The following is a 3,555-nucleotide window of genomic DNA, read 5'->3' on the forward strand; positions in this document are numbered from 1 at the left end:
TAAGTATTGGGGAACTTACCAAACATACCCAGACACGTTGCACACTGGGTCTGGGCAGACATGGGGCAAAGGATGATGAGCATGCAGAGAAACCACTCCACGAGACAGCTGATGTCTGCTTACTTTATTGCCAAATACACACATATTATATAGAGGATCTGCTTATTAGGATGGTCCAATCATATAAAGTTTAGCATTACTGACCACCTTTCCAACTCTGTCCCAGCCCAATCTCAATTAAGGCTAGATTCTGCAGTTAGGAATGCAGTTAGGTGACAATTCTTTGGAGATGAATCTCATCAACACCAGATACCTGATGTTTTTAAAATTCACCCAGGAGAGAGCCGAGAGCTAGGGAGAGAAGCAGCTTGGTAGTAGCATGGCAAAGCCCGGTGGGGTACGCCTGAGCGGGGAAGCCTGCAAACAGGTGGATGTCTTCAGGCAAAGTCTTTTCCAGGAGGCAGAGGAATTCCTCTCCAGCTTCTTGCCCCAGAAAATCATACACCTGAATCAGCTCTTGCAGGAGGACTCCCTCAACGTGACCGACTTGACCTCTCTCCGGGCCCCCTTGGACATCCCCATACCAGATCCACCCCCAAAGGATGATGAGATGGAAACAGATAAACCAGAGAAGAAAGAAGTCCCTAAGTGTGGCTTTCTCCCGGGGAATTAGAAGATTCTGGCACTCCTTGCCATGGTTAAGCCTGAGGTCTGGACTCTGAAAGAGAAGTGCATTCTGGTGATCACATGGATTCAGCATCTGATCCCCAAGACTGAAGATGGAAATGACTTTGGGGTGACAATCCAGGAGAAGGTATTGGAGAGGATGAATGCTGTCAAAACCAAAGCAGAAGGCTTCCAGATGACCATTTCCAAGTATTTCTCAGAATGTGGGGATGCTGTGGCCAAGGCCTCTAAGGATACCTATGTTAATGGATTATCGGGCCCTGGTGCATGAGCGAGATGAGGTGGCCTATGGGGCACTCAGGGCCATGATGCTGGACCTCAGAACCTTCTATGCTGAGCTTTATCATATCATCAGCTGCAGCCTGGAGAAAATTGTAAATCCAAAATGTGAAGAGAAGCCATCTATGTACTGAGCCCAGGATTAGAAGGGAAATAAATGACCTATACATTGTATATAAAAAATAAATAAATAAAAACAAAATGCACCCAGACGCTTCCTACTGGGTGACTATGCAGAGACAGGTCTTATTTGCTATGCAAGGACAGATCTTATTTGCTTTAGTGCTGTTACCATGCTCCACAGGCAAGTACTTCCTGTACTATATTGAATAGAAGTGGCAAGTGTGGCGAACTTTTTCTTTTTTTTTCCTTTTTTTTTCTTCTTTTATTTATTTATTTTTTCACTTACTTTCATTTTAATTGCATACAATATTTCAACAAAACTCACTATTATTGTTTGGAGAGTCTCTCTCCTAAAGTCAGACCTGCTGAAAAGGAAGCATTAGACCATTTGTCTTCCATTGCTGAGGTTTTCTTGTTCCATGGCATAAAGATTCTCAAAGTATTTTCTGATGATCCTTTGAATTTGTGTAGCTTCTATTGTGATGTCCCCATTTTCATTTCTGATTCTGTTTATTAGGGTTCTCTCTCTCTCTTTTTGTGAGTCTTGCTAGTGGTTTCTTGATCTTGTTTATTTTCTCAAAGAACCAGCTCTTGGTTTCATTGATCATTTAGATTGTTGGGGTTTTTTCTTGTGTTTGTGTTTTTATCTAGTTAATTTCTTTCTCCTGCCTGGTTTAAGCTCTTTTGTTTGTCACTTTCAGAGATCTTAAGCTTTGTGGTTAAATTATTTTTGTGGGCTATTTTTTTCTTCCTGATGAATGCTTACAGAGGTATAAACTTTCTTCTTAACATTGCTTTTGCTGTATCCCACAAGTTATGAAACCTCATGTCTTTATTCTCATTTGTTTCTAGGAATATTTTAAGCCACTGGTTTTTCAGTAGTGAGTTGTTTAATTTCCAAGGGTTTGATTTGATTGTCCATTTCTGGGTATGATTCATTTCTATTTTTAGTGTCTTGTGGTCTATACAAAGATGACCAATACAATTTCTATCCTCTTAACTTCATGGAGGTATTTTTTGTGGCCCAACATGTGATCTATCGTGGGGAATGTCCCATATGCACTGGGACGAATGTTTATTCAGCTTTGGGGGGTGAAAAATCCTATATATATAGACTTTGATACATACATACATATATATGTATATATATGTTAACTCCTCTCTTCCATTTCTTCCATTAAATGAAGTATTTTCCTGCTGAAATTTAGTCTGGTTGATCTATCTAGAGGTGATAAAGCAGTGTTGAAATTTCCAACTATTATTGTGTTGCTATCAATGCCTTCTTTAAGCAGTTGTCTTAAGCATTTTGCTGGACCCTCATTAGATGTATACACATTTAAGAATGCGAGTTCTTCCTCAGTACATATCCCCTGATCATTAAGAAATGACCTTCACCATGTCCTTACAACCTTCTTCATTCTGAAATCTATGTGGTTTAATATTATTACAGCTACCCCAGCTTTTTTAAGGGGGTTGTATTTTTTTTTCTGTTTGGGTCACACCCAGCGATGCTCAGGGGTTACTTCTGGCTTTGCACTCAGGAATTGCTCCTGGCAGTGCTTGGGGGACCATATGAGATGCCGGGGATTGAACCCGGGTCGGCCGTGTGCAAGGCAAACGCCCTACCCACTGTGCTATCACTCCAGCCCCCGGGGGTTGTTTGCTTATAGAATTGTTTTCCATCCTTTGACTTTGAGTCTGTTTGTTCTGACTGTTCAGATATGTTTCTTGAAGGCAGCAGAGTGTAGCATTTGCTTTTCTGATCCATCCTGCCACTCTATGTCTCTTAATTGGTGAATTTAGCCCTTTGACATTCAGAGAGATTATTGTTATGTGGTTTGGCCCCATCTTTCTGCAGAAGTTTGTTGTATTTGAGGGTCTTGTCTTGTCTTATATTACCCCATTTAACTTTTGTTGTAACATGATTTTGAGTCTATGAAGTCCCTGACTTGTTTTTCTGTACAGCTGTATGTTGTTCCTTCCAATTTGAATGAGAGTCTAGCTGGGTAAAGTATTCTTGGTGAGTCATTTATTTCATTGATTTTTTTCACTAATCCCACCACTCTCTTTGGGCTCTGAGGGATTCATCAGATAAGTCTGCTGTAAATATTAAGCATGCTCCTTTGTAAGCAACTTCCTTCTTTGATCTTTCTGTTTTCAGTATTCTACCTATCTATGATTTTTGTCATTCTAATGAGGATATGTGGTGAAGAATTTCTATTTGGATTTCTCTTATCTGGTACTCTTCAAGCCTCTGGATCTGGGTGCATGCTCCCTTCAACTCCAGGACCTTAGCAATGGTGGCTTTGACAGTTTTTTCTACTTCTAGGTTTTATTCCTTCCCTTCTGGTACCCCAATGATTCTTATATGTTTCTTCTTGGATTCACCTAAACGTTCTTTTGTGCTCTGTTTATTTAATTTGGGGCTCTTTTCTATCTTCTGCTGTTGTCTGGAGATTCTCTGCA

At 40.4% G+C, this 3,555-nt stretch overlaps 1 pseudogene; it reads left to right on the forward strand.

Moving 5' to 3' along the window:
* The first annotated feature begins 368 nt into the window (after positions 1-368).
* LOC101541125 (proteasome activator complex subunit 2-like) lies at positions 369-1,119 on the forward strand (annotated as a pseudogene).
* The last annotated feature ends 2,436 nt before the right edge of the window (positions 1,120-3,555 follow it).

This window comes from Sorex araneus, chromosome 1 (genome assembly GCF_027595985.1).
Source record: "Sorex araneus isolate mSorAra2 chromosome 1, mSorAra2.pri, whole genome shotgun sequence".
Lineage (NCBI taxonomy): Eukaryota > Metazoa > Chordata > Mammalia > Eulipotyphla > Soricidae > Sorex > Sorex araneus.